At 43.3% G+C, this 27,356-nt stretch overlaps 1 protein-coding gene across 8 annotated transcripts in view; it reads right to left on the bottom strand.

Moving 5' to 3' along the window:
• Positions 1-27,356, bottom strand: part of Traf3 (TNF receptor associated factor 3) — a 120,506-nt gene that overhangs the window by 67,505 nt on the left and 25,645 nt on the right. For 3 of the 8 annotated variants that reach the window (XM_037210861.1, XM_037210860.1, XM_028883776.2), the window contains exons 3-4: positions 16,056-16,181; positions 4,502-4,637 (exon numbers count right to left, since the gene is read on the bottom strand). The exons of 2 other annotated variants lie outside the window; for them this stretch is intronic. The gene's annotated coding sequence lies outside the window, so the exon portion shown is untranslated. Of the gene's footprint in view, positions 1-4,501; positions 4,638-6,238; positions 7,208-16,055; positions 16,182-27,356 lie in introns of those variants that run through there. 3 more of the 8 variants (XM_028883770.2, XM_028883772.2, XM_028883769.2) reach the window with 2 other exon arrangements.

Raw genomic sequence — 27,356 nt, 5'->3', positions numbered from 1 at the left:
ATAAATAAATCTTTAAAAAAAAAAAAAGAAAGAAAACATTTAATTGGGATGGCTCACTTACAGTTTCAGAGGTTCAATCCATTATCATCAGGATGGGGAGGATGATGGCTTGAGCATAAGAGACCTCAAAGCCCACCCCACAGTGGCACATTTCCTCCAACAAAGTCATACCTCCTAATAGTGCCACCCCCTTTTGAGGCCATTTTTATTTTTCAAACCACCACACAGACTAGAGAAGGACAGTCCAAAGTCTGGTTCTCTGGTCTGCTGAGTCCTCTGAATTGAAAGATATAGCAAGGGCTATATAAACAAGCCTCAAAAGCAAGTCTTCTCTGACCTCTTGTCCCCTGTCTTTTCTACTCTACAGTGATTCACAGAAACCATATTTCCTCTTCCCAAGTTAGGCCACATAAACTATGTAACTTCATCCCTACTCAAAATCTCAGGCCTACTTCAACTGATAGCAGGTCCTAAGACACTCCAGAGCACCCTGCTGGGGCAGGAAAAGATGAGGCTGCATATGGAGGCCAAGCAGGATCTGAATATCCAGGTTTCCTCAGGTCTCATTCAGTTTAGGACCACCATATCAAGGTCTCTGGTCATGTCTACACAACTGTCCACCATTCATTAAACCTAGACATTACAAACAAAAGAAAGTGTCACAGACAGAATCAGAGGCAAGAAAATCATACATCTGAGGCCAGTCTAGACAATACAGCCCAAGGCAGCTTTCCTGGAACCTTTAAGTCTTCATTTTTTTCCTTTGAGATGTGGTCTCACTCTGAAGCCCGGGTCAGCTTAGAGCTTACTATGTAGTACAGGCTGCTCCTGAACTGTAATAATCCCGCCTTAGCCTCTCAAATGCTGGAATTTCAAATGTGATCCACCCTAGAAATTTTCTTCATTTTTGTTTTGAGACAGAATCTCACTCTGTAGCCAGACTAGCCTGGAATTTGTTCTATAATCTCACAGTCTAGGCTAACTTTGAACTCATGGAGATCCTCCTGCCTCCCAGTGCTGAAATAATAGGTATAAGATACCATGCTCAGCTTGATGAAGCCTTCCTAAATCACATGAAAGTGTAAAAAACTAAAAATTTTGACGTTTCTTGTGGAAGCATTTAAGAGGTTTATGTTCTTGTGTATACACCATGTGCCACTGTGTATACATGTACATCAGAGGAAAACATGTGGGAGTCAAGTCTCCCTTTCTACATGTAGGTTCCAAGAATCAAACTCAGGTTGTCAGGTTTAGTATCAAGTGCCTTTAACTGTTGAGCCATCTTGTTGGCCCTGAATCAACTTCCTCTGTTCTTCTCTTATAAACCCATATTTTGTTACAGGAATGTCAGCTATGATCCTTATTACCTTTCTCCTCTATGGAAAATAGACATCCTCTAGCTAAACACAGGCCATCAGCTGAGGTATAGTATACACAAGGATGTGTTCCCCAACCAGAGGGTCTAGACACTTCTAAAAGGTTTAAATAATGCATCTGCTTGTGAAACATCATTCTCTAACACATGTAGGGTTTATCTGACCATGAAAAGTTAAATTCCCCTGAACTGAATTTCATCCTCTCCTCTTTGGTTTTGTTTGTTTGTTTTTTCAAGATAGGGTCTCACAATGTAGCTCTGGCTGCCCTGGAACTCACGAAGTGGCCAGGCTGACCTTGAACTCAGAGATCTGTCTGCCTCTATCTCATTAGTCCTAGGATTAAAGGCATGTAGCATTATACAGGCTCTGAGACAAGATGTCACTATGTAGTCCTGGAACTCACTATATAGACCAAGCTCACCTCAAACGGATCTATTTGATTCTGCCTCCTGAATACTGGGATCAAAGGGGTATACCACAATACTTGGCTCACATTTCTTTCTCTCTCTCTCTCTTTCTCTCTCTCTCTCTCTTTGTAAGTCAAGAAAATATCCTTCAATGACTATATTTTCTTCCTCTAAACAAAAGAATATTTATTTATTCATTCATTTATTTATTTATTTATTTATTTATTTATTTATTTATTTATTTATTTATTTATTTTTTGGTTTTTCGAGACAGGGTTTCTCTATGTAGCTTTACGCCTTTCCCGGAATTCACTTGGTAGCCCAGGCTGGCCTAAGAATAATCTTAATAAGATTTTTCTACTGAATTTATTCTTAGTGTAAAATATGCCTTTAATACTAGAACCAGTTTCACAGAGGCAGATACACAGCAATGACTCACAAATATTTATTAAATGGTCTTCTGCAGACAAATAGTGCTGACCCCACTGGTTCTGGCTAAGACCAGATCTTTCCTTTTGGGATCATGTCTTTACTTCTCCCACTGATGTGATCTTTAAAACAGGCATGTGTGGGAATAAAGGGGCACAGGACAGACAAGACAGGCAAATGCACACATGGCACAGGAAAACTGCGCAGGTACATCATACACTTAAACTCAAACCCTGTAGTCTATTTTCATCTGACCAGAAGATCTGCCACAAATGTGCTTCTGTCTGTAGTCTGACCTCTGACCTACCATAACTGACTTTCCCTCCTCAAAATTCTAGTTTACAGCTCACCTCTCACCAGAGTCTCAATATAAAGTCTTATTCACATAAGAAGTGCTTCTGAGCTGGATGGTGGCGCACACCTTTAATCCCAGCACACGGAAGGCAGAGCCAGGAGGATCTCTGTGAGTTCAAGGCCAGCCTGGTCTACAGAGTGAGTTCCAGGACAGACTCCAAAGCTACACAGAGAAACCCTGTCTTGAAAAACCAAAAAAAAAGAAGTGCTTCTTAAGTGCAGCAGCAAGGCCACTGTAGTTACAGGTTACCACTTCACTCTTCAATCTAAATGTGTTCCTGCAAGGTACACAGGACCACAGTTCAGCGTAATGTGCCATGATGCTGGTCTTTCATTCTTATTTGTCTGTTGAATAAATTGTCTATAACTTCAGGTTGATTAAAGTGTTCTAAAATCAAATAGAATTCTGAACAACTGTGAACATATCAACACTGGATACCACTGTATCACAAGACAGTTTATCCTATATGAATTATGTTATCAAAAACACATTTTGGCCCAATGAGATGGCTCACTGAATAAAGGCAATGCAGCAGAGAAAGAAGAAAAGAAGAAAGAGCTGGAGAGAAGGCTCAGTGATTAAGAGCACTTGCTCTTCTTCCAAGGGATCCGGATTTGGTTCCCAGCATCCACGAGGCAGCTTACAACCATTCTTAACTCCAGTTCTAGGGGAGCCACCGGCACTTCTGGTCTCTGTGAGCACCAGTCATGCACACATATATACACATAACACTCACACGAAGAAACTAAAAATTTTAAAAAAAAAATCTTTTTTGTGGGAGAAGAAAACAGGTGTGGTAGTGCACACCTTAAACCCCAGCGCTGGAGAAGCAGAGATAGACATCTCTGTGAGTTTAACACCGGCCTGGTCTACAGAGAGAGTTCTAGCACAGCCAGGGCTGTTGTTACACAGAGAAACCCTGTCTCAGAAAACCAAAATAAATAAATAGATTGACTGACTGAACCTACTGTCATTATGTCATTCTGCCTTCGTAGGTGTGGTGTCATAACGGTGACTGAATACAGGTGTTGAGCCAGAATTGTAAGTGTGTGAGTCTTGGTGGCAAGAGGTTGACACTGAGTGTCTTATTCTATCATTCTCCACCTCAGTTTTGTTTTTTGTTTTTTTGTTTTGTTTTTTGTTTTTTGGTTTGTTGAGGCAAGGTCCCTCTGTGTGGCCCTGGCTGTCCTGGAACTCACTCTAGACCAGGCTGGCCTTGAACTCAGAGATTCACCTGCCTCTGCCTCCCGAGGTGCTAGGATTAAAGGCATAGGCCACCACCGCCTGGCTAAGGTCTCTTCCTAAACCTGGAACTTGCTGACTTGGTAGACTTACTAACCAGCAGGCTCTGGGGACTCTCCTGTTTCTACCCCTCCCTGCTCCCTCAAGCCCTGGCACGTAGGATGCTGGGGATCCAAACCCTGGCCCTCATGCTTGCATGATAAGCACTGTACAACTGAGCCATCTCCCAAGCTCCTCAATTCTCTCAATTCTGAATCTAGCTGGAAAGTCCATGACTGCTCACAACTCTCAGCACAGAAAGTGGCACACAGAGCAGAGGCTATGTCCTCCCCATGAATGTATCAGTATCTGTACACTAAGCAGACATTCATAAATGATGCAAGAAAAAAAAAAGAAACATGGAAATTTAATGGTTTTTTTTTTTTTTTTTTTTTTTTTGGTTTTTCGAGACAGGGTTTCTCTGTGTAGCTTTGCACCTTTCCTGGGACTCACTTGGTAGCCCAGGCTGGCCTCGAACTCACAGAGATCCACCTGGCTCTGCCTCCCGAGTGCTGGGATTAAAGGCGAGTGCCACCACCGCCTGGCCATGTTTTTTTTTTTTTTAATTGAAACCTCTAAGTTAGAGACCTGAAATTATGAAAGACACCCTTTCTGACAAAAGGAAAACAAAAAAGTATTAACTGAGAGCAAACCTTGTCTGTCAGGAAATGAACCTCAGGGGATCAGACAGCCAGGAGCCAGGAGGAGGTTTCTGATAGTGGACCTGGTTCTGATCTATTCTGGGACCTCAACCAAGTGGATAACTTCTTTGGGCCTCAGTTTCTTCATCTGAAAATAAAGGGATAGAATTAGACAAAGATTCTAAATGAGACCCATAGGTAAGCCACAGCAATACACCTACTAAATGGGTAACTCCAATAATAAGCTCCCTTCGAATTAAAAGTTACACCATACAATTCTGAATTCTAGGCCAGACAGGTATGGGTAATAAACTCAAGCAAATTGGTGCTTTAAAGCAAGACCCTATCTCCAAAAAGATTGCAATGAGGTTTAAACACACATGGAAGACTGTTTTGTTTTGCTTTGTTTTGTTTTAATTTTTGCTGTTTGAGAAATCTATGTAGCTATGGCTGGCTTGGAACTCACTATATAGACCAGGTTGGCCTTGAACTCACAGATATCCATCTGCCTCTGCCTTCTGAGTGCTGGGATTAAAGGTGTATATCATCATGCTCAGCTTGGGGAATGAACTAGCTCTAAATGTTGCCAGCAATTCTTTGATAATGAAGCCATGGACAGTCCCCTCCCCTTTTATAACTCTCACAAGCTTGATCACGGGGGGCCCCCTTCCCCAAACCAACCACTACAACTTCCAAGCTAAGAGAAAGTCAGGCTTGGAGCCTGGAAACTTCCGGAAAGAAGTTCTTCACATGGAGAGAAAGCTCCACCAAGACACTACACCACATCAGGACATGAAGTACAAGTAGAGTTCAGGAAGCAGGGATCACCAGGCATTGTCAGTCCCATTCTACATGGCCCACTGGCCGATTGTGATGGCTCCTCAGCCTGAGGCTGAAAACAAGCTTTCAACCATAGTCTGTGACCAGGAACCAAGAGGCAAGGTAGATGTCACTAGAGAAAGAGCTGAGCAGGGTAGCCAACTCTGTTAAGCACAGAGAAAGGATGTGCATTCCATAGAAAGCTGAATTTATTTACACTGATCATGTATGCAGGCTCTCAGCTGGAAAATCTCAGTTAAAATGCCAGGAGGTTCAGAGCCCATTCACAAGCTTTTCAGAACACATGCAGTTGCCATGGTAACCCTGACATTATATTTCTTGGCGCTGGACATATAAAATTAACAACCATGAAGCATTCAATGCATTTTGGGGTCACCAATTTATAGCAAAACCATTCTGAGTTTGGATTTAGTCTCCCTTTTAGATAAACAAAGAGGACCAGCTGAAGGTAGTGGCCAGCTCACCCCATGCATAAGCACAGAGCTCCACACTTGAGAATATGCTCATCTGAGGATTTTTATCTGAGGAAAAATAAGAACTCAGGGAACTGGACTTTATCATCCATCATCTTATGGCTGATGATATATCTTATGCCAGATCAATGAAATAGTCATTGTTTAAAAGAAACAAATGTTATAATCCATATCTACATTTCTGAGATTCAAGCTTGCTTATTAGAAAGCCAAAGGAAAGGCTAACCCTTTTCAAAGAACACCCTGAGTAATTCATTAGAGAACATTAGTTCACAATAAATAAGACAATTCTTCAAATGTCAAAACTGTCATTAACAAGATACAAAGTTTTATTTCTTAGATTCAGTGGAGATCTATTCAAATCATGATTTACTTTGATTTTGGATATTCATAAATACTTAAAATACACAAATGCATGCTTTTTAAAGTCCCTTACCTTTGTATAACCTGCCATCTGAACTCATAGATGAAAACCAAATTACCAGGCACAGACTGCAAAGGCATCTTCAGTTTCACATTCCGAGGAAAGCCTACTGCACCAGGAACTAAGAGCTGCTGCAGGACAAGCCTGTGCTAGCAAAGGCACTCACAAAACTGCCTGCATCTAACCACAGAACCGAGGGTCCTGAGGCATGGTAGACCCACCATCTCCTCCTTCAGCTCACAGGCAGCAGGCAGCAGTCTGAAGGGGAGCGAGTGGCTTCCATATTAGCAGGGCTTTGCTAACCGCTGCATTGCAGTCTTTCTGAAAGCTACCAACCTCAGAAGCAAAGGCGCTGGAGACAGACTTCTCGGCAGAGGGAGCTGCGTTTGGAGCCACAAAGATTTTTTTTTTTTTTTAAAGGATCTTAAGAAATGTTACAAACTTCTAGAGGTATTTCTGGGTTTCTAACCTGTTTCCTAAGGGCTGTCTGGTTTGTGGTTTATACTGGGGTATGGCTGGGACAACTGGTTGAGCCAGGTAACAATGCTGAAATGAATGAAATGTACATAGTGACAGTCATTAATGCTCAAGATGCCTGTGAGGACTGTGCACATCTGCCACCAGGAATGTCAGCTTCCAGGCTCCTGCTGAGAAGCTCTGAGAATGAACCACAGCTTTCATTTAAAAAAAAAACAAGTAAGCCATGTCTAGCTCTTGTACAGGCAGCTTTCACCAAGACACCCAGCCACCTTCTCAGCATGGTAAAAACTCCCATGTGGTCAGAAGACCGAAAATATTAAACCATTGACCATGCAATCAAATTTAGAAAAAGACTTTAACAACAGTAGCAGTTTCTTAAATGACTTTTACATTGCATTAATTAATTTGTTCATTCATTGATTCATTTGGTGAACACTATGTATTATATGGAAAAGGGATATGAATGACAGTTTACCATTATGGTGGTTACAGGCCATTCAATGAGAGTGCAACTGGGGAACAAGTCATTCCAAATGTAAGGACAAGTGCTATGGTGAGGGCCAGCACACCGAAGGGAGAACAGGAGCTATTTTGGGAATCCAGACAGGGATCAGGACAAGGTCCTATAAGGAAAGAGCCTATGATGGATGAAAGAATGGGCTGGCCTGGAAAGAGGAAGGATGAGAGGATGTATACTCAAGACAGTTGTGCACATCCCTATGTGGGAAAACAGGTGGTCAGTAAAAGTTTATGAGCACCACTCTAATGTTAGGGCCTGACCCTCTAGACTCACAGCAGCACTCTTGAGTAGCTCTGTGCACACACAGATGACAGACTATCAGAGTATCTTGTATCTGAGGCATACACTTGCCCAAAGCTAATGAGGACCAAGTGGCAAGGCCAGAATGTGAACCTAGCAGACAGCTCTGTGCCATGCAGTCCTACTCTATTGCCCTGAGCAGGTTAACAGCTGGCTTCCATTCTTTCATCCATCATAGGCTCTTTCCTTATAGGACCTTGTCCTGATCCCTGTCTGGATTCCCAAAATAGCTCCTGTTCTCCCTTCGGTGTGCTGGCCCTCACCATAGCACTTGTCCTTACATTTGGACAAGTATTTGGATTCTGGTGACTGACCAGAAGGGATTCCTGTCTATAGTGGCTTCTGCTCAGATGTACTTTGTTCTACTGTAAATCTGTGGCCCAATCTGACTTGAACAGACAGTATATCAAGGACTAGGTGAGTGAATAAACAAGCTGAAGCTCTGCTGGCCACTCCCACACATTCCTGCAGACATCATGAAAACTCTCCCTCCTCTTCACCTCTCCTATCTACCTAACTATACTTTAACCACAGGCTCTGGGATCACCTCCTGGAAATTTTCAGAAACTCTTTTCCCATGGCCAGCATCAAAGCCCCTTTCTCCTGTCACCCCTAAGGGTTACCACACTATGCTCGTGACATATATTTCCATGGGTATCGCATGATGTTGTGGCTGCCATTCACAAGACACACCATCAGTCTCACTCAGAGAACTCAATTGCTCCCTGTGAGGTAGCTTCTAGTATCATCTCCACCTGACAGATAGGGAAACTGAGGCACAAGGACCCTACGTTATTATCCAGGATTGAAACTCAGACCCTGGCCTCCATAGGTCATTTGCTAACTAGCCACTTCCTGCTTTTATGGGCATCCACAAGGTTCACTGATACTAACTTGGAAAGAGGATGTTAGCCTTATAGAGAACTTTTAAGAACTATTTATTTATTTATCTGTTTGTTTGTTTGTTTTTCAAGACAGGATTTCTCTGTGTAGCCCGGGCTGTCTACAGAACTCATTCTGTAGACCAGGCTGGCCTCAAACTCACAGAGATCCCCCTGCCTCTGACTCCTGAGTGCTGGGATTTAAAGGCCTGTGCCACCACCGCCCAGCAAGAACATTTTCTATTCTTCCTGCTCTGTCTCTTTTTCCAAGCAAGACATGAATAAATCAATACAGTCTCATCACATGCCATCTGGTCAGCAGTGGACTACTATAAGGCTGTGGTCCCAGGACCACAGTCACAACCTGTGGTAGCTGTCCTGATGTGAGCATGCTATGATGGTCTCACTCTTCAGTCACTGGCACATTCTGTACATCCATCCTCCATCCTTTTGGGATGCATGACTGTTACTGTTGACTCTACTCACTAGTGAGTTCCTGACTGACCTGGAAACTCGCACAGCACGTAGAAAATGAGTGGGGAGACAGCAGGAGGAAATGTCTTTTTGTCATCACTGTGCTTTAGAGACTCACTGGAGTAGTTAAACCCTCAGAGGAGCTTTCATCGCATGCTGCTGGGCAAATTTAGGTGCCACTGTGGGCGCTCCCCACTGACGTCCCAGTAGAGCTCTACCTTTCAAGTTAGGGATCAAGGCTTGTGCTCTGTGGTCGTCTCAATCCCACCAGCTACAGGCAGCTGTAGCATAGCAGCTCAATTTCTCCACTTAGCTAGCCAGTCCAATGCAGCCCAGTGAAGCCAAGCCCTGTGCTCCAACCCGAACGGGGTTTCCCAGCAGAGTACTGCAGGGACAGGCCCTTCTATCAAGACTCTTGAGCCTCCTAGGGACACCTACAGAGGTGGAGCCAACAGCTAATCAGTGTACAATACATGGGGATGCAAAGAGGCCAGCAGTGGACACAACCTGCCCCTAGTGCTGGTGCTGGTAAACAAGAGGTACTCATCTTGTAGTCCTTCATTCCACCTTTAAGACTGACTGACCACTGGGAAGCCTAGAATAGGGAAGTTCAGTGTGGATGTGACTGGGTTCCACAGGTCTGTGGTGGTGGCTTCCTGCTACCTCTACTTTATAGAATACTACAATTGAGGAATGGCTTTCTTGGGTGTGCCAACACTCAAGCCATGCACCTGCACTTTTAGTTCAGATCTGGCATGACCAGAAGGCAGCACCTGCTCCTCTGGTGTACATTGTAGGCAGACTAGAAAGGGCTCTTACTACTCTGGGGTGACTCTTCTCAAGCAACTGCTCCTGTGCTAAATCCCAGGTTCCTTGACCAGAAAAGGAATGAGACGCATACTATCAAACCGTCATGGAGATGATGTGACTCAGCTGATGATGTGTATGAAAGACCCTTGAAAGGACAAGCTGTCTCAAAATGTTGGGCACAATGGTTACAAAATACAACTGTAAAACTCAGTCATTTTTCCAAGTCTAATTTGGTTTAAATATATGAGAGACCTTGGAATGACCACAGCAAGACCCGTCCCTTTACTAAATAGTCATATTGAAATTAATAATCCAACTTAAGCAAATTAACTATTAATAGTGCACATTTATGTGGATTTGATATGAATTATAAAAACATTCACAGAGGTTTCACTTTAAAAATGCTAAAGGGGGCCAGAGAGATGGCTGAGTGGTTAAGATAAAAGGATAGCTGAGTGGTTAAGCCATTTTGCTTTTCTTTCTCTAGGTTCAGTTCCCAGGATCCTCACAGTGGCTTACAACCATCTGATACTCAATGTAGTACCACATACATGCAAGCAAAACATATATACACATAAAGAATAAAAATAAAGCCTTCTATTGTTGTTTTGTTTGTCTATTGGTTTTTCAAGACAGGGTTTCTCTGTGTAGCCTGAATAGAAAACACAGAAAAACATTCACTGATTAATACCTGTAATCCTAGCACTCAGGAGTTGGAGGTAGGAAGATCAGGAGAATGAGACAAGCCTAGGCTACAAGAGGCTTAGAGGGCTGCAGAGACAGTTCAGTGGTTAAAAGCACTGGTTACTCTTGCATAGGATCCAGGTTTGATTCCCAGTACCCACACAAGGGCTCCAACCATCTGTAATATCAGTCCAGGAGATCTGAAGCACACGCAGATATACATGTAGCCCATATACTCATACACACAAAATAAATAACTAAATCTTAAAAATAAACAAAAAATCCAGCCAGTTTAGCCAGGTACGGTGGTGCAAGCCTTTAATCTCAGCACTGGAGAGGTGGAGGCAGGCAGATCTCTTTGATTTCAAAGCCAGCCTTGTCTACAGAGTGAGTTCCAGGACAGCCAAGGCTACATACACCATGAAATTCTGTATGGAGGGGGTGGGGTAAACAAACAAAACCCAGCCAGTTGGTAAACTAACTGTAATTCTACAATTGGCTGAAATCATCACCACAATAATGTGTCTTTACTTTCTGGGGGAGAGAATCACATCTACTCACAATGAGTCAACTAGTGTCAGGGTATTCTCATTAAGTCACCAGGAATTACAGGTATAGAGGTGCCTCTCTAGTAACTGAACCAAAATCAAGAAAAGAAACTACTACAGATATGCACACTTTTAGTCCCACAGACCAAATTCTTTTCGTGGTTATATTTAGAATTATTCACATTAGTAAATTCAGAGTTTTAAAATCAGCCTGTTGGCAACATAGATAACTTAAATTTAGCTGGGTAGTGGTGGCATACACCTTTAATCCCAGAACTCAGGAGGCAGAGGCAGGCAGATCTCTTAGTTTGAAGCCAGCATAATCTACAGAGCAAGTTCAAGGACAGCTAGGGCTACACAGAGAAACCCTGTCTCGAGAAAAATTAATTAATTAATTGAAATAAATTTGGTTTAGAGACACTATGTTGCTTGCTATTCCTGTAGCTAGGCAAAGCAAAACCTTGAGATGGCTTCAGGTTCAGTTTTCTGTTTCTGAGATGTGGTCTCACTACATCGCCCAGGACAGCCTTAGCCACATGAGTACAGGGTTACAAATGGGTACCACAATGCTTGGCTAGTGAACCCTAAAATGGTAACATGATGGTTCCTATCTGAAATGTCAATAGAGCCTTCTTCCTCCCATGATGCTTCACTGCAAAAACATTTTTCTGTAGAGACTCTTGTGATACTGGACTCAGTATTTCCCACATGCTATCTTCATTTTGTTTGTTTGTTTGGTTGGTTGGTTTTTTTTGAGACAGAGTTTCTCTGTGTAGCTTTGCGCCTTTCCTGGAACTAGCTTTGTAGACCAGGCTGGCCTCAAACTCACAGAGATCCACCTAGCTCTGCCTCCCGAGTGCTGGCATTAAAGGCGTGCGCCACCAACGCCCGGTTCATTGTTTTTTAAATAACAGTGAAAGCAGATATTCAAGCTATCAAAAACCTGGAACCTTCCTGTTTTTTCTAATTGTAATTCCATCACAATACAGAGATAGACATTTTATCTCTATCTACATGACATGCATTAAAAAATCAGAGGCTGATCACCTGCAGGTATGTGCAGCCAATCCTGTAACTTTTACTTTGGAAGTTAGTTCCCAGAAAAGGATAACTGTTAAACCTAGGATGGAGACTCTTTTCCTGCTTCCTTTTTTTTTTTTTTTTTTTTTTTTTGGTTTTTCGAGACAGGGTTTCTCTGTGTAGCTTTGCGCCTTTCCTGGGACTCACTTGGTAGCCCAGGCTGGCCTTGAACTCACAGAGATCCGCCTGCCTCTGCCTCCCGAGTGCTGGGATTAAAGGCGTGCGCCACCACCGCCCGGCTTCCTGCTTCCTTTTTAAAGATTTGCTGGTTGTAAGGCAGGACCCCAAGTTTGCCTCTATCTTGGCATCATTACTTAAAAGTCAGAATGTACAATAAAAGAAAACACTGCAGAGAGACACTGCCAGCCGCCACCATGACAAGCAGCATGTGAAGACGCCGGTAAGCCACGAGCCACGTGGCAAGGTACAGATTTATGGAAATGGATTAATTTAAGCTATAAGAACAGTTAGCAAGAAGCCTGCCACAGCCATACAGTTTGTAAGCAATATAAGTCTCTGTGTTTACTTGGTTGGGTCAGAGCGGCTGTGGGACTGGCGGGTGACAAAGATTTGTCCTGACTGTGGGCCAGGCAGGAAAACTCAAGCTACAAATGGCGCCCAACGTGTTGGCAAGAGTTTCCACCTAAAACCTGAGAAAAAAGATTCTAAAACGGAGCTAAAAACAGTTCCTAGTTGTTTCTCTCAAGTTAGCGGCAGCCTGCGTGTTTGAGCTACTATGGCCGGTTTCTGGCCTATGCGCTCAACCAGCACAATGGAAGGCCTCTCTGCAAGTGGCACATTAAGCTGCATGGTAGATTAAGCCTTTGCTAGTACAAAACAAAAAAAAGAGGTTTCTGGGCTACACGCTGCTTTGATAGACGCATAGACCCACTATTTCTGAGAATTAATGGCTCCCAGAGCTGGTGGAAAACGTACCACGGCCATTTTGGGAAGCTGAAGTGGGCGGAGTCAGCAGGCTTAAAAGGCTGCAGTTTAAAGCAATAGGCTCAAGGTAATATAAAAAATAAGCCATGTAAAGATGGCTACCACACAGAGAATCTGGATTATGTTCTCTTTGATATTTGTAACTGAAGAAAAACATTTGATTGCAAAAGCTGTTGAGTTATGCCAAAATGTATATTTTAAAGGTAACTTGACTTCAAACTTTAGATGTAAGGATATGTTGCTTTGGAAAGGAGGCTCTGCTTTTGTTTCCACAGAAAGCCAGAGGCTATGGATTTGTTCCAGATTAAGATACATCAGGTTTGACCAGCCAAGACCACCTGAAAGGTCTCTGATGACACAATGGCCCAGAGGATCCAACATCCAGAACCGTTTCAAGGCAACTGGCTCAGATGATACAGCCTCACAGAATACTCCATAGTCCTAAAAATTTTCTTTGTGTCACCATAAGAAAGAGCGCCCCCCTCCAGCAGGAAGTAGTAAGAGAAGCTACACCCAAATTCCCAAATATACCAAGCTGGCTTTGGAGATGTGTACAAATTAAAACCTTCCTTTTTAAAAAAAGAAAAGGGGAAGTGCTGTGGGATGGTCTGTATGTCAAATTGCTCTGATTGGTCAATAAATAAAACACTGATTTTCCAGTGGCTAGGCAGGAAGTAGGTGGGGCAGGGAGAGAGGAGAATTCTGGGAAGCATAAGGCTGAGGTAGAGAGACACTGCCAGCCGCCGCCATGACAAGTCGCATGTGAAGACACCGGTAAGCCACAAGCCACGTGGCAAGGTATAGATTTATGGAAATGGATTAATTTAAGCTATAAGAACAGTTAGCGGGGGCTGGAGAAATGGCTCAGAGGTTAAGAGCACCGACTGCTCTTCCAAAGGTCCTGAGTTCAATTCCCAGCAACCACATGGTGGCTCACAACCATCTGTAATGAGATCTGGCGCCCTCTTCTGTATACATAATAAATAAATAAATCTTTAAAAAAAAAAAAAAGAAAGAAAGAAAGAAAATGCTGCAATGCAAACTATTTAAATTTTGTGTATCTGTTTGATGACCACATCTGTAGGATATTCTACAATATGTGCTACACTCACTAATTTTCTTCACAAATCTGAAAATTCCAAATTTTCAGGATACCTATTCCTAAGAATTGCAGATAAAGGACTGTGGTCCCTAAAGCATTCAATGTCAACAGGACAAGCTCTGGCTGAGACATGCTACACTGGAGATGCAAATGGACAACATGAGGACATGCACTTTACTGGCCAGGAAACAGTACCAGTTTATGTTGGGGAAATGGGTATATCCCTGCCTGGTTGAATGAGACCCTGAATGAGAAGGCTGAACTTGTCCCCAGCAAACTCAGCTGGGGCTAGTATGGAATAGCAAGGAGGGGAGCTGATAATCTCTAGGAAGGAGCTGGCAGAGGAAGCACAAAAGGCCTCTGCAGGCTGCCAAACAACTGTGAGAAGGATGGACTGTGGTGGGCAAATAGTGTGCTATTATGGTAGAACATACCTCTAGAGAGTTAAGATAACTGAGACAGCCTACCTTGGAGGCTCTTGGAGTGGAGAAGCATGTAAATCTGGGAGGTGGCAGACCAGTTAGAATTTTTGTGGAAAAGGACAGAGTTTCACTATGTAGGCCAGGTTGTCCTTGAACTTGGAATCCTCTTCTCTTTCCCTCCTGAGTGCTGAGATTACAGGCATGCATCCCTACCAGCTAAAGTTTTTAAACTAATTTTCAACTGACAGGAAAAATGTATTTGTTTATGGGTTCAAACGATGTCTCAGTATATGTTCTCATTGTGAAAAGATTGGCATACCCATCATCTCAGCTATCTCTGTTGTATTTGGTAAGAACATTTAAGAGCTATTCCTTTAGCAACTGCCTATGTGCATTATGATTAACATAGTCATGGATGAACCTCAAGAATATTATGTTAAGTGAGACACTCTAGATGCATTCTACGTGTATTTTTAAAAGTTGAAGCGCTGGGCGGTGGTGGTGCACACCTTTAATCCCAGCACTCGGGAGGCAGAGCCAGGCGGATCTCTGTGAGTTCGAGGTCAGCCTGGGCTACCAAGTGAGTTTCAGGAAAGGCGCCAAAACTACACAGAGAAACCCTGTCTTGAAAAACAAACAAACAAACAAACAAAAAAGTTGAAGCAAGGTGTAGGGTAGTGGTTCCCACAGGCTGGGGGAGAGATATCAGTCATAGGGCACAAAATTTCAGTCAGCATTGGGACTTAAGTGTGAGAGACCTAGCCATTAATATATGGACTAATTACTGATCAACACCCCTCCCCACAGCCTGTCATGTCATCTTTCAAAAGGAAGAAGGACAGAGTTGATGCTGCAGTCCAGTCACTGTACTTCTTCCCAGTGAGGAGGGAGGGAGGGGCATGAGGACCTGGAGCTACACAAGAGCCTCTGCTACACAAGAACCTTTCTCAAAGAATAAGACAAAGGCCAGGTCTCTGCTTCCTCGAAGACTTCCTTCAATGACTGTTCACAGCACTTTCTTCTATAAAGGCTGAAAATTTTTCTTTTAAGACAGGGTTTCACTACATAAACCAGGCTGGTCTTAAATCTAAATGCTCCTGCCTCAACTTCCTAAGTGCTGATGTTACAGGCATGCACAACCATGTCAGGTTAGACTTCGATTGCCAAGGAAATTACTCACATTAACTGTATAGGAAGAAAAAAACGAGCTATGCCAACAATTTTCAATCACTGCTGACGATTAACTATTATAAACTGTAGCTAAGAACCCTGTATTTGGCTCACCCAAGCACTCTGCCAGAATTAGGAGGAGCAGCATCTCTATTAAGAGTGAACACATTGCCGAATGGTAGAGCAAGCCCTTAATCCCAGCGCCAGGAAGGCAAAGGCAGGTGGATCTCTTGAGTTTGAGGCCAGCCTGGTCTACAAAGTGAGTTCCAGGACAGCCAGAGCCATACACAGAAACACTGTCATGAAAACCAAAAACAAACAAACAAACAAACAGAGTAAGATGACAGGGAAAAAGAGCTCCTGACACTGCCCCTAGGGAGCCCAGGCAGGACCCATTCCCTCTACATCCTTACCTGGGGAGGACATGAGACTCTCTAGAGGCCACTGCAGTATGCCATGCAGACCTTCCCCAGTGCAGAATGAAGTGGCTTGCCAAACTATGCACAATTGGAGGGATATTTGGAGCAGCTGCAAAAGCTCTATTAGGGATAACAGAATGGGTAAGTGAATCTCAAACTCTTTAAGGTTAAACACTCACTAGGGTGAGATTTAATAACATAACAACAGACTACAATAATGAAGTGACTTCTCAAACTTTTCATCAAAGCACCCCCAAGGCACAGGAGAGAAAACCCTGAGGGGAAGCACTTAGAGGCAACTCAATTGATATGTATTCCTATGTTTTGTATTAAAAATTCACACAGTTTGCAATGAAACAAAATATACCCCTCAAAACCTTCCCCCTATTAATCTTTCCCTCTTGGAAACAGAGGCAATGGGAGATGCTCTTCCCTCCCACTGGCTGCCAAATGGAGGGCTTGCCTTCCTGATGTACTTGCCCTTGGTATTCCACAGGCAAGACCATACACCACTCTGGCACTGGGTCCTTGGCCCTCCTTCTCGCCCCACCCCTTTCCAGGTCACAGGCTGCTGGCAGTGAGCCCTGCCCCCCCCTCCCATTCTCCCATCCAATGACCACATCAGCATCTCCAACTAAGTACCAAAAGGCATCTCACACTTAGCAAGTCAAACACTGAACTCAGGGGCCCCTTCCTTCCCATCTGTCTTCAGCCATCCCTGCTCTAATAAACAGTACCATACAATTGCTCAGATCAAAAAGGTACCCCTTTCTCACATGCCTCCACCCTCAGAACCCAGAAGCAAACAGACACCAAACCAAGCCCACTCTCACTTCAGAGGGTTTCTACTCTCTGCTCCCTCTGCCTGAAATGTTCTGCTCTCAGGTCTTCATGCGGCCCCCTTGTCCTCAACTCTTTCAGTCCTGACTGAAATACCATCCTCTCAGAAAGACCTGGCAAATATACCAAGTGGGCAAGTACTCTGCCGGCAGCCTGTGATTCTGCTTTCTTTCCTTTGCTAATGCTGCCCTTTAGTATTAACTAATTTACTGCTTGTTAACCATTCCTCACTCACTAAAATATCAACTCCAAGACGACCAGAATTTGAACTACCAAATTTCCCAACCCTCCCAACAGAACTTGGAGACTCTCTATGCTTAGTGATTCTTTGCAGAGCCTTATTTTAAAACCAGTTTAAAATGAAAACATTCACAACTCTTAACATAAGAGTCTGTATTATGTAGACTACACAAACATGTTTATGCAGTGTCTTGGTAGCAGTCACAGGAGTACAGAAGACCACAGCAAGCAGAGAAAACTGGAAACAACCTACATGTCCAACAATACAGAACTGAGTCAAGAAACCATGATACAACCATTACATAACCAACCACATTATTAAGAAATACCTCTGGCCTCAACCCTAGACAAAGAACTACAGGCAAGTAAGGAATGCTGAGAGCAGAAGTGATCCTCCCTGGGGAAAAGCAGAGCAACTGATTATCCTATACCAAATTGCCAGGCCTGAACATATATACATATAAGTAACATCAGACAGACTGAGTAGTTTATACTTAATTATTTAGGAAAATATACATACACACATATTCATATGTAACAAATAAAGAGAGGCCTTGAATTTGAAAGAAAAGAAAAGGGCCAGAGAGGTGGCAAATGCTTTTAATTCCAGCACTTGGAAGGCAGAGGCAGGCAGATCTCTGTGAGTTTAGGGCTGGCCTGGTCTACACATGGAGGTCCAGGACTACATAATAAGACCCTGTTTGGGGGGAAAAAAATAAAAGAGAGGAAAGAAGGAAGCAAGGAAGGAAGAAAGAGAGGGAGGGAGGGAGGGAGGGAGGGAGAAGGTATGTAGGAGGGCTTGGAGAGAAGAAAGAGAAGGGGGATATATTATAATTATATAATAATCTCAAAAATACTAAAATGAAAATACCTCTGAAGGGTTTCAATACAGCTTACTGGTACACTACTTTCTTAGTGTACCCTGCGATCTAGCTCCAGCATGGGAGTAGGAGACATTCTAGTTTTTTTAAAAAAGGAAAAATTTCTGTTCAACAGAAATGACAAGGACATATGTCTTAGTCAGGGTTTCTATTGCTGTGAAGAGACACCATGACCATGGCAACTCTTATAAAAGAAAAACATTCAATTGAGGTGGCTTACATTTTCAGGTTTAGTCCATTATTATCATGGAGCAACATGGTGGCATGCAGGAAGACATGCAGGAGGGCATGGTGCTGGAGGAGCTAAGAGTCCTACAGGCAACAGGAAGGGTTTGTCTCACTGGGTGTGGCTTGAGCAGAGGAGTCCTCAAAGCCCACTTCCACAGTGACACACTTCCTCCAACAAGACTACACCTACTCTCTTTAGGGGCCATTTTCTTTTAAACCACAACATAACATATTTTTATTTGTTATTATTATTTGTGTATGTGCATGTGTAAAAATGCATGAACGTCTAAGAACCACTTTGTAAAGTCAGTTTTTTCCTTCTATCTTTACATGGGTTCCAGGAACCAAACTTAGGTCACCAGGTGTGCTCAGAAAGCACCGTTACTCACTGAACCATCCATCCCATTGGCCTGATAATCACATAATTTTATATGTCCTATTGGGCATATTGAAGTAACCCACAAGATTGGCTAATGAATATTATCTAACTCGATATAAGATTTTATAGTATCTTTTTTATTTTTGAGACCTTTATTTATTTTTATCTTCTGTGTTTTATGAAGTCTGTCCTGACAGCTATCACAGGCTACATGAAGACCAGCTCAAGGTTATTCAAAGGTAGCTACAGAAAGTAGGGATACTCTCCAGGGAGCAACTTGAAATAAGTGACTGCAAAGCCTCTGTCCTCACGAACTGGCCTGTCCCTAAAAATCAGACTGTCTGCTGGAATCGCAGCACCTTCTCTTCCTCTGAAAGAGCACATCCACACTCAGGTGTGCTGACTCTGACATACCACTGTGGAAATTCTACACACAGAAGGTAAATGGCTGAAACTGATATTGACTTCAGCAAGAACATTTCCATCTGTCTCTAGATTCTCTCAAGCTCCTCCGTTTAAATCACGTCTACTGCAGACCTGAAAGTGTAAACAAACGTCAACCCGAAATCACAGCTGTAGACCCGCTGAACACCCAACACCAGAACCAGAAGCCTGGCTGTAAGGAGTGTGCTCCCTTTTGAACATGTAACTGACAAGTGATGGAGAACATGTCTCAGAACCACCTGAACTGTTTGTTTTCAATTTAAAAGCTGTTTGTGGTTTGTAGCTTCAGATTACATTTAAGCTCTTCCCTTACAACCCCAAAGCACCACCCAAGGACACTGCCAATCTGCTGGACAGCAGGCACGCCTCTCCGCCATGGTATCTTCGCCATGGCATCTCCACTGTGACAAAACCACTACCACGGCTGCCCTGAAGTTAAAACAAAACAAAACAAAAAAATCTTATTTTGTAAAAATTCTTGCTTTGGTCTTGTTGTTGTTGTTGTTGCAGGTGTATGGGGCTTTTTTTTGTTTGTTTGTTTGTTTGTGGGATGGTGGTGGTTTTGTTTTTCTCCTTCTGGTAAAAATTCCTGAATTTCTAAGCCAAAAAAAACCAAACATTTTTGTGCATAAGATTAGAAAGCATGTATTTTCAGCAAAAGAGCCACATACAGTTCCTGTCATACACTCTTCTTTGCCTACTTTTACAACCCATAAAAACATGAATAAGCCAGGTGGTGGTGGCACACGCTTTAATCCCAGCACTCAAGATGCAGATGTAGGCAGATCTCTGTGAGTTCAAGGCCAGCCTGGTCTACAAAGTGAGTTCCACGACAGTCAGGGCTGTTACACAGAGAAACCCTGTCTTGGGGGGAAAAAATGAACATTATTACAACTGGGGTTTGCCAAATCTCTTAAGATACATTATTCTCACACCAGGCTCAAACGTCCATTCTGTGCCATTTCTGCCTTGTCATTATTAATTCCTAATGCTGTTGTTCTACTACACTTTCTGTTCTGCCCTGTCTAATACCTCACACTGCATACTGCCCCCACCCTTGCCCACAAGACTTCATGCTCTTTGAAACAGGAAAAATTTATTTCTATCAAACTAATACAATTGAAATTTTTGGTTCATGAATCTTCAAAATGATAATTTTTAAACAGAGTATGCTGAATGTTAAATTCTTAGTAAGCATTTTCCATCCCAAGCAGCTAAAAAAAAACTTGTTTTTGCTTAAGCAAACAGTTCTAAGGCACTTCTTGAGCACACAAAGACAGCGCGGTGTCAGAGGTATGAACCTTTGCAGTTTGGTTTCAGACAAACAAACTTGTGAGCTAAACAATCACTTTCTGTCAGAAATGTCTTCATGGTTTTTTTTTTATTTTTTTGAGACAGGGTTTCTCTGTGTAACAGCCCTAGCTATCCTGGAACTCGCTTTGAAGACCAGGATGGCCTCGAACTCACAGAGACCCACCTGTCTCTGCCTCCCAAGTGCTAGGACTAAAGGCATGAGCCATCGTGCCCAGCTAAAATAATTGTTTAAAATTTATCTTATGTATATGGTGCTCTATCTGCATATACACCTGAATGCCAGGAGAGGGCATCAAATCCTATTATAGATGGTTGTGAACCATCATGTGGTTGCTGGGAATTGAACGCAGGACCTCTGGAAGAGTTGCCAATGCTCTTAACTACTGAGCAATCTCTCCAGCCCCCATTTTCATGGTCTTTAAGAGCAGTGGGTAAAGGCACTTGTTGCCAAGCCTGACCACCTTAATTTGATCCCAGAAACATACATGGTGGAAGAAAAGAATAAATACCAAGGGATGTCCTCTGAACTCCACTTCCTTATCCTGGAGACAGACAGACAGACTCTCTCTCTCTCTCTCTCTCTCTCTCTCCCCCTCTCTCAACAAATAATAAGAGTAAAATCTAAAAAAATAATAAAAAGGTAAAATCCTGTGCTGTCAGAGATTTCATTATAAAACTTAAAAACAATCTTCAGGGGCTGGAGATGGTTTAGTACTTAAGAACACTGGCTGTTCTTCCAGAGGACCCACATGGTAGCTCATGACTTTCTGTAACTCCTCTTCTGGCCTCCATGGGCACAAGGCCTGCAAAGTGGTACAGAGACATAAATGTAGGCAAACTACCTATATACATAAAATAAAATATTAAAAAAAACAACAACCTTCACTTGGGAGCCTAGATTTGATTCCTTTCACCCATATGGCAGCTCACAGTTGGCTGTAACTCTAGTTCTGGGAAACTGGACACCCTCTTCTGGCCTCCATAGGTACCAGGCATGTACATGGCACACAAACATACATGCAGGCAAACACTTTTTTTTTTTTTCAGGGCTGAGGACCGAACCCAGGGCATTGCGCTTGCAAGGCAAGCGTGCTACCACTAAGCTAAATCCCCAACCCCGGCAAACACTTATATATATATATATATATATAAAATAATAAATTTAAAAATTGTGAGCCAGGCAGTGGTGGCGCAAGCCTTTGATACCAGCACTCAGGAGGCAGAGCCAGGCAGATCTCTGTGAGTTCAAGGTCAGCCTTGTCTACAGAGCAAGATCCAGGACAGACACCAAAACTACACAGAGAAACCCAGTCTCCAAAAAAACAAAACAAAAAAGTGAACCATAAAATCATCCTCACTTGGTGTACAGAGTTTCTAGATGAAACAGAAGTTTTCAAAAAGTAAAGGCTGGAGCCATAGGTCCGTGGTAGAATGTTTGCCTAGCATGCATGAGGCCTGAGGTTCAGACACCAACACCAACAAAAAATAAAATAAAATAAATAAATTAAAAAGTCTACTGTATCAAAAGCTTAAAAAAAAAAAAAAAAAAAAAGTAGGACCAAAACTGGGTATGGTAGAGCATCTTGTAATTTTAACACTTGCAAGACGGAGGCAGGGGGATTAGGCATTCAAAAGTGACTTCAGCTACAGGAGCAGAGTAGCCTAGGATACAAGAAACCTTGTTGAAAACAGATTTAGACAAGGACTAGAATTTCTCTAGAAACAGCACCAGCGATTACACTCAGAGTGTACTTCCCCAGCAGGAAATTAGTATCTCCAGCTCCTTTTAATAAAATGTGTGTCCACCCAAGACCTGTCTTTTAGATCAATTTGGAAATGTGTCACCCACAAATCATCCTAAATGTCTCAGTTTCTTCTCTCTGAAGCCCCTCAGGACTCCTGTGTCACCTGACTATCTTGTTGTCCTTCTTTCTAAATTTTAGAATGCCACAGCAAAGCCTGTCAGAAACAAGGGACAAAGCCAGAGTTACTCCTTCTGCCCCTTTCCACATCCTGCCCATCCAAAACACTGAACCAAACACACACACCATTTCAAGTACAGGCACCTGGACTGTGTACGTCCCATCTCTAACACACTGAGACGGAGCAATTTAGATATGACTTAAAGATCAGCAGAGCAGGAAGTGCACCACCTCAACTTTGTTGCCATAGCAATTTGCATGCTAGAGTAATTATGGCAATTCAGTGTCTTGAGTTTTCCACTTCCTTGTTGGTAATAAGAAAGGCAACTTCAAAAGCTTCTAACTTCACACAACTCCCCTTCTGAAGACAGGGATAACTACAGGCCAGCTGTAGGGATCAGAACTCCCAGGAGGTGCAATCACTGTCTCCACCCCTCATCACTTAAGCTGCAGTTCTTTTCATACTCTCAAAGGGTGAGGAAAAAATAGACAGAAAAATCCCCTATGCAAAAGTCCCAACTCTGCAGGAAGGAGGGTGGGTCCCTGTGAATCATCCCTCCTCTAGTGAAAGGTGGCACAGGTAAGTGGTTTTTGTGTCTGAAGAGGCCAATAGCCAGCGACACAGAACTGCAGGTGGGGGAAGAATCAGAGGGGCTCCTGCAGCAAAGAGATGAGTAGGTCTGAGTGCAGGAGCAGACTCACCACAGGAAGGGCAAAGCCAAGGGCAGGACGAGTAGGCATCCAAGAAATGGTATTCTAGGCAGGAGAGGCACACTACACGTAGATAATGTAGTGGGGACTGGAGCCGAGAAAAGTTAAGAGCAGCAGCATGACAAAAGGGCTCATTTGGACTGAGGGACCAGATGGATTAAAAACAGCACCAGGACTGAAGACGGGTCAGTGAGGAGCCCCAGTCTTCTGGCTTAGCTGGTAGTAGACAGGAAGGAGGCAGGAATCCTAGAGAAAGAGCAAGTGAAACCCCAGGTGCTCTCAGTTGGCCTAACTACTCCCTCCGGAGCTTGTGAGTAAAACGATTCCTTCTAGAAGCTAGACAGATGGCTCAGTGGTTAGTAGCACTGGCTACTCTTCCAGAGGTCCGGATTCAATACCCAGTACACACTGCTGCAGACAACCATCTGTAACTTCAGCCCCAAGGAATCTGAAACCCTCTTCTGGCTTCTGAGAGCACTGCATACATGTGCTGCACAGACACACAAGCAAGCAAAATATCCACACACAAAAAGCAAAATGAAAAACAATGGCAAAAATCTTCCTCCTCCAGAGGAGTTAGCTGACTCCTCTCAGATAACTGTGTGAAACATTCTACTCCATCTGTCACAACTCTACCAACACCCCTCAAATCTTCTGGTGTGAGCTGGTGGGCTTTCTGTCCTTCATGACAACGTGCTAGCCGCCAACATGGCTTCCTGAACATATTACCCTTAGGACTCCAGCAATAGTCCAATAAACACACAGTCCAATGGCAAAACTCAAGAGGAGCACAAACTAAACACACACATTTGGGGAACTTGGAACCACAGCTGGAAATTTATTATTTTTCTAATAGTACCTACTCAAAAAATCCCATTCTACTAACCTAAGTTTTGCTGTAGACTACAGAACCTTAGGAAGAGACTATCCAAGTAAATTTAATAGACATCTGGGCTTCTATCCCAGGCACTCTAACCTCCCAGTTTCCTCTGCCAGTTTTATTTTTTTAACATTTATTTTACAGCCAGGTGGTGGCTCATGCCTTTAATCCCAGCACTCAGGAGGCAGAGGCAGGCGGATCTCTGTGAGTTTGAGGCCAGCCTGGTCTACAGAGCAAGTTCCAGGATAACCAGAGAAACTCTGTCCTGTGGGGGAAAAAAAGATTTAGTTTTATCATACATATGTATGTGTATCTGCATATAGGTATGTACACATGAGTGCAGGTGCCTGTGGAGACCAGAGGAGTTGGATCCCCTGGAGCTAAGAGTGAGAGGCATTTGTGAGCCACTCAACATGGGTGCTGAGAACTGAACTTGGTTCTCCTATAAGAGCAGTATGTGTTAACTGCTAAACCATCTCCAGCTTCCTCCTTACACCCACCTGTTTTAACACACTCTCACTCTAGCCCTGCTATTTTAAAAATATTTTTAATGCTTAAGTCATTTAATGACTGAAACTTGAATTTTCTATCAGAAGTACTTCACCTTACAAAAACATTAAACCTGGGCCAGGCATGGTGGCATACACCTTTAATTCCAGCACTCAAGAGGCAGAGGCAGGCCTATCTCTGAGTTCCAGGCCACACTAGTTTACATAGGGAGTTCTAGGTCAGCCAGGGCTACACAGTGAGCCCATCTCAAAACAAACAGACGCACACATTAATCCTGAGTCACACACTTAACATAAACAAAAAAGGATGTCCTTGTACAATTTCTAGAACAAGATTTCTCACGTTGGCACTAAGTATATTTCATACCACATAAGTCCAGTGTGGTGCTGAGCATGGACTGTGGGTTTACAGTACCCTTAGCCTCTTACTAGCTGTTAGAGCGTATCCTCTAATCTAGAAAGTTCTCAAATACTGCCAACCAGCTTCTGGAACTTGAGATTAATCCCCTATCTCTGAATGAGAATACTGCTGTAGACAAGTAATTTCTTTTTAACTTGAGACAGGGTCTCCCATAGCTGTGACTGGCCTCAAACTTGCTAAGTAGCCAAGGATGACTTTAAAATTCTAATCCTCCTGAGTGCTGGAATTATGGGTCTGTGCCACTACATTCAATATATGCAATGCTGGGGATAACATCCAGGGTTCTGTCATACTAGGCAAACACTATACCAACTGAGGTACGTTCCCCAGCCCCAAACGATCTTTTATATAATTTGAACTACAAGGACAGGGATCAATACAGTTAAAATTTAAGTGCCCCTTAAAAACAACTAGATGAGCCGGGCAGTGGGGGCACACACCTTTGATCCCAGCACTCAGGAGGCAGAGGCAGGTGGATCTCTGTGAGCTGGAGGCCAGTCAGGGCTACACAGAGAAAAACAACAACGAGATGAGTACTTAGGAGGTGGAGGCAGACGGAAAATGAGTTCAAAGCCAGTCGCCATTACTTCAGAGAATTCTCGGCCAGCCCACAATATGCTAGTTAAACAACTAAGGAAACCCGATGATGAAGTCCAACCTGGTGAAGGTGAAAGCACACAGAGACAGCCATCCTAGTGAGACAGTTGGCCACAACATCAGAAATGCTGATGCTTCTTCTGGAGAGCGAGCGAGCGAGTGAGCGAGTCTGAGCTAAGAGCTGCGAGAGGAACACATCACCTGGCCTTTTCACTGCTACAGAAGGAAGATCCTCAAATAAAGCAACCGCCTGGCTGACACAGCCTCTCGAGGCTGACGACACACTGGAAAACAAGGCTCTGAAGCCCATGCTCTCAATCCGCAGGCAGCACTGGGGGAGTCACAGAAGTGACAGGCCTCCCTGGTACTGCTGTGCCATGCTGGCTCATCAGCTGGGAAAATCACACCTTCAGCCTCAGCAGAACCCCCAAGGGGCACTTGTCTGAAGTTAGTGTGGATTCTACTTGAAGAGCTTAGATGGCCCAGAACCCACAGACCAAGACTGAACCTCACGCAGGTACTTTCTTCTCCCTGATATCATTTCCATGAACACCACTTAGTGCAGAGAAGTCAGTGTTTCCTGCACACTTTAAATCACTTGAGACTTTGGTAATATCTCAGATGCTCACATCAACTTACCATTTTTTAAGGTTTTATCTTTCCCTCCACTATCTAAGAAGAGCCATCACACAAATGTCAGTGAGTCTCTTGGCCTTCCACATTCCCCTTGATGGGACTAGGGATGGTGGTTTCTAGACTAAAATTTCTCTCTCTCTCTCTCTCTCTCTCTCTCTCTCTCTCTCTCTCTCTCTCTCTCTCTCTCTGGTTTTTTTGAGACAGGGTTTCTCTGTGTAACAGCCCTGGCTGTCCTGGAAATTGTTCTGTAGATCAGGCTGGCCTCGAACTCACAAGAGATCTGCCTGCCTCTGCCTCCTGAATGCTAGGATTAAAGGCATGCACCACCACTGATTGAAATTTTTGATGAGACCAAAACCAGCTGCCAATTATCTAAATTATTTAAACCAAAAGGCACTAAATATGCATGTAGAGCAAATATGCCCCTAAGGGCCAAGGAAAACTGAAGATAAATAATTAAGAGATTAGAGAAGTGTCAATTTCTGTGCTCAAGGAAGGTCCAAATCCTTCCTGGTGCTTGATTTAAAAGCATGAATTGTATGGTGGGCAAAGTTATGTTGTACATTTTCCTGTCCTAAAAGGTCCAACTTCAGTGCACAGAAAGAATTTCAGATGTCTGTAACAGTAAAAATATACATTTACACCAGAATGTAAAATTCAGGTGAGTTTAAATAATACGAGTCCACAGAACCCAGTATTAAGAACAAGCTACTTCACAATGTTGTATTCCCGGCCCTCTGAAAGGGCATAGGTCACATGTTTACTCTCCTCTGTCACTGGGAGGCCTCCACAGTGGGCAGTTTGGGAGATACTTATAGTCATTTTCAATGCAATAAAAATGTCCCAATTATTTTCCCAGCCCAGGTCAATTAGAGTAAAAAATCTGAAGGATTCTCCAGAGAACTGAAGGGTCCAAGTCTCTTTAGAGAAAAATCAGTAAAGGTTGAACCTGTCTGTAAAGACAGGTACAAATACATGTTATTATTTCTGAATTTTCAGTCAGTTCTTTAGTGAACTTCATGTGGTCACCTCCTCAAAGGCAAGACCTGTATTGATGCGTATTTTTGTGATATGCGCAGCCATCATCAGAGACTCACAAAGAAAAAGAGTAGAGATGTAGTTCAGCTGGAGGAGTAGTTACTGACGGCCGCCAGCACTGCAAAGACCAAACACGGTGGCCCACATATGTAATCCCAGTACCCGAAAGGTAGCCACAGAAGGACAATAAACTCAAGGTCATCCTCAGCTACATGAGTGCAAGGCCAGCTTGGGATACAAGAGACTCTGCTGCTG

Source organism: Peromyscus leucopus, chromosome 14 (genome assembly GCF_004664715.2).
Source record: "Peromyscus leucopus breed LL Stock chromosome 14, UCI_PerLeu_2.1, whole genome shotgun sequence".
NCBI classification, from domain to species: domain Eukaryota; kingdom Metazoa; phylum Chordata; class Mammalia; order Rodentia; family Cricetidae; genus Peromyscus; species Peromyscus leucopus.
Note: the sequence above shows the minus strand (reverse complement) of the source record. Positions and strands in the feature narration are given on the sequence as shown.